This window comes from Oncorhynchus tshawytscha, unplaced genomic scaffold (assembly GCF_018296145.1).
Source record: "Oncorhynchus tshawytscha isolate Ot180627B unplaced genomic scaffold, Otsh_v2.0 Un_contig_2333_pilon_pilon, whole genome shotgun sequence".
Taxonomy (NCBI): domain Eukaryota; kingdom Metazoa; phylum Chordata; class Actinopteri; order Salmoniformes; family Salmonidae; genus Oncorhynchus; species Oncorhynchus tshawytscha.
This window is the reverse complement of record NW_024609427.1, coordinates 27,796-37,500: the sequence shown is the minus strand read 5'-3', so window position 1 is coordinate 37,500 and position 9,705 is coordinate 27,796.

Here is a 9,705-nt window from a genome sequence, read left to right as displayed (position 1 = left end):
GAGGAGTAGTGGAGCCACTGTCAGTATAGACAGGTATAGGGAAGGGAGTAGTGGAGCCACTGTCAGTATAGACAGGTATAGGGAAGGGAGTAGTGGAGCCACTGTCAGTATAGACAGGTATAGGGAAGGGAGTAGTGGAGCCACTGTCAGTATAGACAGGTATAGTGAAGGGAGTAGTGGAGCCACTGTCAGTATAGACAGGTATAGGGAAGGGAGTAGTGGAGCCACTGTCAGTATAGACAGGTATAGGGAAGGGAGTAGTGGAGCCACTGTCAGTATAGACAGGTATAGGGAAGGGAGTAGTGGAGCCACTGTCAGTATAGACAGGTATAGGGAAGGGAGTAGTGGAGCCACTGTCAGTATAGACAGGTATAGGGAAGGGAGTAGTGGAGCCACTGTCAGTATAGACAGGTATAGGGAAGGGAGACAGGTATAGTGGAGCCACTGTCAGTATAGACAGGTATAGGGAAGGGAGTAGTGGAGCCACTGTCAGTATAGACAGGTATAGGGAAGGGAGTAGTGGAGCCACTGTCAGTATAGACAGGTATAGGGAAGGGAGTAGTGGAGCCACTGTCAGTATAGACTTCAACCCCTCTTCTTGTTTTCATTCTCAGACTCCTCCTGTCTCTAGTGATCTCATCCATGGCCTTTATCTCATAAACTAAACCACAGGGGACAGTTATGGTCACGTCTCAGGACATGTTTTCTCTCTGTATCCCTCAAGGGAAAAATATGAAAAGCACTTGAGTTGTTTAAAGCAATGATGAAATCCTTTTCTCCTCTTCATTTTTTTCTTCTCTGTCTCTCTCTCTCTCACAGAGGTATACCACCAGGCCGTGCTGTTGACCCAGCGTGAGCCAATCAGAAGCTGACGTCTAGCACCTGACATATGATTTAATTTGAGTCCGATCCGAGGGACAGGCTCCGGCTTTGGGCCAACAGGACCGATCTGTCAGGGGACAACAGCCATTCCATGATACACTGCATAGAACCGTGCCCATAGAACCGTGCCCATAGAACCGTGCCCATAGAACCGTGCCCATAGAACCGTGCCTTCAGAACCGCCCACCTCCTGAGTGGCATCACGGTGCTAGCTGTGTCACTAGAGATGCTGGGTTCTAGTCCAGGCTCTGTCTCAGCCAGCCGTGAAGAAGCATCTAGAGAGAAGTACACAACACACACAGAGAGAGAGAGAGACCTGTTGCCACGAGAAAATGGCAACCAGTGAAGAACAAACACCATTGTAAATACACCCATATTTATGCTTATTTATTTTATCTTGTGTCCTTTAACCATTTGTACATTGTTAAAACACTGTATATATATATATAATATGACATTTGTAATGTCTTTACTGTTTTGAAACTTCTGTATGTGTAATGTTTACTGTTAATTTTTGTTGTTTTTCACTTTATATATTCACTTTGTATGTTGTCTACCTCACTTGCTTTGGCAATGTTAACACATGTTTCCCATGCCAATAAAGCCCTTGAATTGAATTGAATTGAATTGAGAGGGGATGGGGAGAGACAGAGGATGGGGAGAGAGAGAGAGAGAGAGACAGAGAGAGAGGATGGGGAGAGACAGAGACAGAGAGAGAGGATGGGGAGAGAGAGAGAGAGGATGTGGAGACAGAGAAAGAGGATGGAGAGACAGAGACAGAGAGAGAGAGATGGGGAGAGAGAGAGAGAGGATGTGGAGACAGAGAGAGAGGATGGGGAGAGACAGAGACAGAGAGAGAGGATGGGGAGAGAGAGAGAGAGAGAGAGAGATGTGGAGACAGAGAAAGAGGATGGGGAGAGAGAGACAGAGAGAGAGGATGGGGAGAGAGAGACAGAGAGAGAGGATGGGGAGAGAGAGAGAGAGAGAGAGAGGATGGAGACAGAGAAAGAGAGAGAGAGAGACAGAGAGAGAGAGAGACAGAGAGAGAGACAGAGGGAGAGAGACAGAGAGAGAGAGAGAGAGACAGAGACAGAGAGAGGATGAGGAGACAGAGAGAGAGACAGATGGGGAGAGACAGAGACAGAGAGAGAGGATGGGGAGAGAGAGAGAGAGAGAGAGAGATGTGGAGACAGAGAAAGAGGATGGGGAGACAGAGAGAGAGGATGGGACAGAGAGAGACAGAGAGAGAGGATGGGGAGACAGAGAAAGAGGATGGGGAGAGAGAGAGACAGAGAGAGAGGATGGGGAGACAGAGAGAGAGATGTGGAGACAGAGAGAGAGGATGGGAGAGACAGAGACAGAGAGAGAGAGGAGACAGAGACAGAGAGAGAGAGAGAGACAGAGACAGAGAAAGAGGATGGGGAGAGAGAGAGAGAGAGAGGATGGGGAGACAGAGACAGAGAGAGAGATGGAGAGAGAGACAGAGAGAGAGAGATGAGGAGACAGAGAGAGAGGATGGGGAGAGAGAGACAGAGAGAGAGATGGGGAGAGAGAGAGACAGAGAGAGAGGATGGGACAGAGAGAGAGACAGAGAGAGATGGGGAGAGAGAGACAGAGAGAGCGGAGAGAGAGACAGAGAGAGAGGATGGGGAGAGAGAGACAGAGAGAGAGGATGGGGAGAGAGAGACAGAGAGAGAGATGGGGAGAGAGAGACAGAGAGAGAGATGGGGAGAGAGAGACAGAGAGAGAGAGGGAGAGAGAAACAGAGAGAGAGATGAGAGAGAGAGAGAGAGAGAGAGGAGGGGAGAGAGAGAGACAGAGAGAGCGGATGGGGAGAGAGAAACAGAGAGAGAGATGTGGAAGAGAGAGAATACCTCTGGCTGGTATATTGAACAGTATTCTAATGAGATATTCCACAGCTGGCCTGGTTCTGTGTCTCAGAGGAGGGGACTGACTGAGGATGGGGAGTTCCCTAACAACGGCTCCTCAGTAGAGGAAATGCATTAACTCAGAACAGAGGATGGGGAGAGAGAGAGACTGAAGGAAGTAGTTCCAACGGCTCCTAGTCATTAACCCCTAACCTGTCCTCTTCTCTCTGAGAGAGAGGATGGGGAGGGCTTTATGGGGAGAAACATGGGGAGAGACATTGAGCAAGTGGGGTAGATAATATATAAAGTGAAATAAACAATAAAAATGGGGAGAGAAACATTACAGAGAGAAGTTTCAAAACAATAAAGACATTACAAATGACAGATTATATATATACAGTGACAGACAATGTACAAATGGCTAAAGGACACAAGATAAAATAAATAAGCATAAATATGGGTTGTATTTACAATGGTGTGGACTGGGCCCTTTTCTCGCGGAACAGGTCAGACATCTTGGGGAGTGATGGCACAGAGAATTGGGGAGAGACAGAGAGTAGATATGGGAGTTTATCAAAAGGATCTGGTAATGGGGGAAATAAAGAGGATGTGGAAGAGAGAATACCTCTGGCTGGTATATTGAACAGTATTCTAATGAGATATTCCACAGCTGGCCTGGTTCTGTGTCTCCAAGGCAGACTGACTGGAGGAAGTAGTTCCCTAACAACGGCTCCTCAGTAAGGAAATGCATTAACTCCCTAACAACCACTCCTAGTCCCCTAACCTGTCCTCTTCTCTCTGACTGATTCTCTCTCAATTTAATTCAATTCAAGGGCTTTATTGGCATGGGAAACATGTGTTAACATTGCCAAAGCAAGTGAGGTAGATAATATATAAAAGTGAAATAAACAATAAAAATTAACAGTAAACATTACACATACAGAAGTTTCAAAACAATAAAGACATTACAAATGTCATATTATATATATACACAGTGTTTTAACAATGTACAAATGGCTAAAGGACACAAGATAAAATAAATAAGCATAAATATGGGTTGTATTTACAATGGTGTTTGTTCTTCACTGGTTGCCCTTTTCTCGTGGCAACAGGTCACAAATCTTGCTGCTGTGATGGCACACTGTGGAATTTCACCCAGTAGATATGGGAGTTTATCAAAATTGGATCTGTGTAATCTGAGGGAAATATGTCTCTCTAATATGGTCATACATTGGGCAGGAGGTTAGGAAGTGCAGCTCAGTTTCCACCTCATTTTGTGGGCATTCTCTCTCTCTCTCTTACCTCTCTCTCTCTCTCTTACCTCTCTCTCTCTCTCTCTCTCTCTCTCTTACCTCTCTCTCTCTCTCTCTCTCTTACTCTCTCTCTCTCTCTCTTACCTCTCTCTCTCTCTCTCTCTCTTACCTCTCTCTCCTCTCTCTCTCTTACCTCTCTCTCTCTCTTACCTCTCTCTCTCTCTTACCTCTCTCTCCTCTCTCCTCTCTCTCTCTCTCCTCTCTCTCTCTCTCTCTCTCTCTCTCTTACCTCTCTCTCTCTCTCTCTCTCTCTCTCTCTCTCTCTCTCTTACTCTCTCTCTCTCTCTCTCTCCTCTCTCTCTCTCTTACCTCTCTCTCTCTCTCTCTCTCTCTCTCTCTCTCTTCTCCTCTCTCTCCTCTCTCTTACCTCTCTCTCTCTCTCTCTCTCCTTCTCTCTCTCTCAATTCAATTTGCTTTATTGGCATGACATAACAATGTACATTTTGCCAAAGCTTACTTTGGAAATATACAATATTGTCACGCCCTGACCACAGAGAGCCCTTGTTTTCTCTATGGTGTAGTAGGTCAGGGTGTGACTAGGGGGGTTTTCTAGTTTATAATTTCTATGTTGTGTTTTATTTTATATGTTCTATGTTGGTGTTTTGATTCCCAATTAGAGGCAGCTGGTATTCGTTGTCTCTAATTGGGGATCATATTCAAGTTGTTTATTATTAGTGGTATTCGTTGTCTATATTTATATTTAGGTTGGTTATTATTAGTTTATTATTATTTTGTCACATTTCGTTGTTTGTTTATTGGATTTATTTTGTTTAGTTTAAGTTTCACTTTGGAATAAAGATGTGGAACTATACATCCCCCTGCGCCTCGGTCCGTCTCTCCTCACGTTTGTGACAGAATATGAAAAATAATGAGAATCAATATTGTCAACGGGAGAACAGTAACAGCAATAACCAACACATTGAACAATAACATTAAGCATACAGTAGAGGACATGTGCAGGTTGGTTGGTCTGTCAGACACTGTCCCTCTTATGGCAGGCAGCAATGTAGTGCTCTGCCAACCCACAGCTCTCTGCGTCCTCCCCCAACAGGACGGGTAGCCTATCCTCATCAGAGAGGTCTTCAATGTAGTGCGCAGAGAGATCTTTGAAACCTTGACTAATAATAATCTCTCTCTCTCTGTCTCTCTCTCTCTCTCTCTCTCTGTCTCTCTCTCTCTCCAATTCAATTCAAGGGCTTTATTGGCATGGGAAACATGTGTTAACATTGCCAAAGCAAGTGAGGTAGATAATATATGAAGTGAAATAAACAATAAAAATTAACAGTAAACATCACACATACAGAAGTTTCAAAACAATAAAGACATTACAAATGTCATATTATATATATACTGTGTTGTAACAATGTACAAATGGTTATTTTTGGGAGCACCAACAGACAGGCTGCAGCAGGAGACTGGGACTGGGGGAGCACCAACAGACATACTGCAGCAGGAGACTGGGACTGGGGTAGCACCAACAGACAGGCTGCAGCTGGAGACTGGGGGAGCACCAACAGACAGGCTGCAGCTGGAGACTGGGGAGCACCAACAGACAGGCTGCAGCTGGAGACTGGGGAGCACCAACAGACAGGCTGCAGCTGGAGACTGGGGAGCACCAACAGACAGGCTGCAGCTGGAGACTGGGGGAGCACCAACAGACAGGCTGCAGCTGGAGACTGGGGGAGCACCAACAGACAGGCTGCAGCTGGAGACTGGGACTGGGGAGCACCAACAGACATACTGCAGCTGGAGACTGGGACTGGGGAGCACCAACAGACAGGCTGCAGCAGGAGACTGGGACTGGGGGAGCACCAACAGACAGGCTGCAGCAGGAGACTGGGACTGGGGGAGCACCAACAGACATGCTGGAAACTGGGACTGGGGGAGCACCAAGAGACAGGCTGCAGCAGGAGACTGGGACTGGGGGAGCACCAACAGACAGGCTGCAGCAGGAGACTGGGACTGGGGGAGCACCAACAGACAGGCTGCAGCAGGAGACTGGGACTGGGGAGCACCAACAGACATGCAGGAGACTGGGACTGGGGAGCACCAACAGACATGCAGGAGACTGGGACTGGGGGAGCACCAACAGACAGGCTGCAGCAGGAGACTGGGACTGGGGAGCACCAACAGACAGGCTGCAGCAGGAGACTGGGACTGGGGGAGCACCAACAGACATACTGGAGCAGGAGACTGGGACTGGGGAGCAGCAACAGACATACTGGAGCAGGAGACCTGGGACTGGGGGAGCACCAACAGACAGGCTGGAGACTGGGACTGGGGGGGGAGCACCAACAGACAGGCTGCAGCAGGAGACTGGGGGGGGAGCACCAACAGACAGGCTGCAGCAGGAGACTGGGACTGGGGGAGCACCAACAGACAGGCTGCAGCTGGAGACTGGGGGAGCACCAACAGACAGGCTGCAGCAGGAGACTGGGACTGGGGGAGCACCAACAGACATACTGCAGCAGGAGACTGGGACTGGGGGAGCACCAACAGACAGGCTGCAGCAGGAGACTGGGGAGCACCAACAGACAGGCTACAGCAGGAGACTGTGACTGGGGAGCACCAACAGACAGGCTGGAGCAGGAGACTGGGGGGGGAGCACCAACAGACAGGCTGGAGACTGGGACTGGGGGAGCACCAACAGACAGGCTGGAGCAGCAGGAGACTGGGGAGCACCAACAGACAGGCTGCAGCAGGAGACTGGGACTGGGGGAGCACCAACAGACAGGCTGCAGCTGGAGACTGGGGGGGAGCACCAACAGACAGGCTGGAGCAGCAGGGGAGACTGGGACTGGGGGGGAGCACCAACAGACATACTGCAGCAGGAGACTGGGACTGGGGGAGCACCAACAGACAGGCTGCAGCAGGAGACTGGGGGAGCACCAACAGACAGGCTGGAGCAGGAGACTGTGACTGGGGGAGCACCAACAGACAGGCTGGAGCAGGAGACTGTGACTGGGGGAGCACCAACAGACAGGCTGGAGCAGGAGCCTGTGACTGGGGAGCACCAACATACAGGCTGGAGCAGGAGACTGGGGAGCACCAACAGACAGGCTGAGCTGGAGCAGGAGACTGGGAGCAGGAGCACTGGGGGAGCACCAACAGACAGGCTGGAGCAGGAGACTGTGACTGGGGGAGCACCAACAGACAGGCTGGAGCAGGAGACTGTGACTGGGGGAGCACCAACAGACAGGCTGGAGCAGGAGCCTGTGACTGGGGGAGCACCAACAGACAGGCTGGAGCAGGAGCCTGTGACTGGGGGAGCACCAACAGACAGGCTGGAGCAGGAGCCTGTGACTGGGGAGCACCAACAGACAGGCTGGAGCAGGAGACTGGGACTGGGGGAGCACCAACAGACAGGCTGGAGCAGGAGACTGTGACTGGGGGAGCACCAACAGACAGGCTGGAGCAGGAGACTGGGACTGGGGAGCACCAACAGACAGGCTGGAGCAGGTGCCTGTGACTGGGGGAGCACCAACAGACAGGCTGCAGCAGGGACTGGGACTGGGGGAGCACCAACAGACAGGCTGCAGCTGGAGACTGGGACTGGGGGAGCACCAACAGACAGGCTGGAGCAGGAGACTGTGACTGGGGGAGCACCAACAGACAGGCTGGAGCAGGAGACTGTGACTGGGGGAGCACCAACAGACAGGCTGCAGCAGGAGACTGTGACTGGGGAGCACCAACAGACAGGCTGGAGAAGGAGACTGTGACTGGGGGAGCACCAACAGACAGGCTGCAGCAGGAGACTGTGACTGGGGAGCACCAACAGACAGGCTGGAGCAGGAGACTGTGACTGGGGAGCACCAACAGACAGGCTGGAGCAGGAGACTGTGACTGGGGAGCACCAACAGACAGGCTGGAGCAGGAGACTGGGACTGGGGGAGCACCAACAGACAGGCTGGAGCAGGAGACTGTGACTGGGGGAGCACCAACAGACAGGCTGGAGCAGGAGACTGGGACTGGGGGAGCACCAACAGACAGGCTGGAGCAGGAGACTGTGACTGGGGGAGCACCAACAGACAGGCTGGAGCAGGAGCCTGTGACTGGGCCAAGAGGTCTCTCTGTTTGGGATGTGAAGAAGCTGTCATCTCCATGGGGACACAGTTACATTATATGTGTAGTCGTGTGAAAAAAGCTATTTTGTCATTTTAAAGCATAAAAAAAAATGCTTATATCAGGAAAGTTCAAAGACAAACATGATGGACAAGGTGGGATAGAAAACTGTGGATGAAAAACGCTTTAGTCTGTTGGATCTAAACGATGTTTCTTCACTCTGGAAACAGAACCTCTGTCTGGATCTCCAGTTCTTCTTAATTGGCTGTCAGCTCAAAGATAAATTAGGCGTCTCAACACCATAAGACAAGACTGGATTATTAAATTAAATTGCCTCACAGCTCAGTCAAAACAGACGGGAGAAATGGTGACTCTTTTTTTCAAGATTTTTTTTTTTCCTGAAACGAAGGCCTTTTCTTAATTTAAAGTGGTTAAATGGTTGTTTTCCTTCGTTCAGAGAACAACCACGTCCGAATCTACCTGCCTCCTCTACACTCTAACCAGAGAACGTCCGAATCTGTCAATTAGGGTTTGAACTCCCTGCTAGAAGTTACGGTTAGACCAGAACTGTCTGTTTGGAGATGAACAACTTGACACTAGAATTTTTATCAATTGGTGGTTAGAGTGTAGAGGTGGCAGGTAACCTAGTGGTTAGAGTGTAGAGGAGGCAGGTAGCCTAGTGGTTAGAGTGTAGAGGAGGCAGGTAGCCTAGTGGTTAGAGAGGTGTAGTGGTTAGAGGAGGGTGGGTAGCCTAGTGGTTAGAGTGTAGAGGAGGCAGGTAGCCTAGTGGTTAGAGTGTAGATGAGGCAGGTAGCCTAGTGGTTAGAGTGTAGAGGAGGCAGGTAGCCTAGTGGTTAGAGTGTAGAGGAGGCAGGTAGCCTAGTGGTTAGAGTGTAGAGGAGGCAGGTAGCCTAGTGGTTAGAGTGTAGAGGAGGCTAGTGGTTAGAGTGTAGAGGTGGCAGGTAGCCTAGTGGTTAGAGTGTAGAGGAGGCAGGTAGCCTAGTGGTTAGAGTGTAGAGGAGGCAAGTAACCTAGTGGTTAGAGTGTAGAGGAGGCAGGTAGCCTAGTGGTTAGAGTGTAGAGGAGGCAGGTAGCCTAGTGGTTAGAGTGTTGGGACAGTAACCGAAAGGTTGCTGGCTCGAATCCCCGAGCTGACAAGGTCAACATCTGTCGTTCTGCCCTTGAACAAAGCAGTTAACCACCTGTTCCTAGACCAGTTAACCACATGTTCCTAGGCCGTAATTGTAAATAATATTTTTTTTTCCTTACCTGACTTGTCAAGATAAATTTTAAAAATTGCAACAGCGATAATTGTTCAGCACCATGGACTTGCTGCTGTGATGGCACATTCACCCAGTAGATATGGGAGTTGATCAACATTTAATTTGTTTTCGAATTCTTTGTGGATCTGCGTAATCTGAGGGAAATATGTGTCTCTAATATGGTCATACATTTGGCAGGAGGTTAGGGAGTGCAGCTCAGTTTCCACCTCATTTTGTGGATAGTGTGCACGTAGCCAGCTCTCCCTACAGCGGCCTTTCTCAATAGCAAGGCTATGCTCACTGAGTCTGTATATAGTC